This window comes from Tupaia chinensis, unplaced genomic scaffold, assembly GCF_000334495.1.
Source record: "Tupaia chinensis unplaced genomic scaffold, TupChi_1.0 Scaffold141090_1, whole genome shotgun sequence".
NCBI lineage: Eukaryota > Metazoa > Chordata > Mammalia > Scandentia > Tupaiidae > Tupaia > Tupaia belangeri.
The window spans coordinates 295563-296013 of record NW_006200956.1 but is presented as its reverse complement, the minus strand read 5'-3'; positions in this window follow the sequence as shown (position 1 = coordinate 296013).

The window sequence follows — 451 nt, the reverse complement described above, 5'->3', positions numbered from 1 at the left end:
CCCCCCAAGAGGGGATGGTCACGCCGCAATCCCTTCTCCTCCATTCTCCTCTCGGGATCTTGGGCACGCACGCACACGTGCCTGGTGTGAGTTTTAAGCCACCGGGTCTGGGATGTGAACCGTGGTCGACTACGTGGGAGTCCAGCAACAACAATTACGCCAACTGCTGGTTCCCACATTTTTAAAAAATTTTGATACAAACAGTTCTAGTATTTTTTTTCCTCCTGAAACTTTTTTTAAAAATTACTTAGCATTCATTCCCTGAGCATCATCACAACATACTAAATGTGGTTTCCCATCTAGAATAAACTGCATAGTGGCTTAATCATGCATGTTATCATCAATAATATTTCATTTCTACTTTCATATATATGTATATGTATAGTTTTTTACCCCATGTTTGACCCTCTGCCCTTTCCCACTCTCTTATTACACTATCTCTGCTATATAC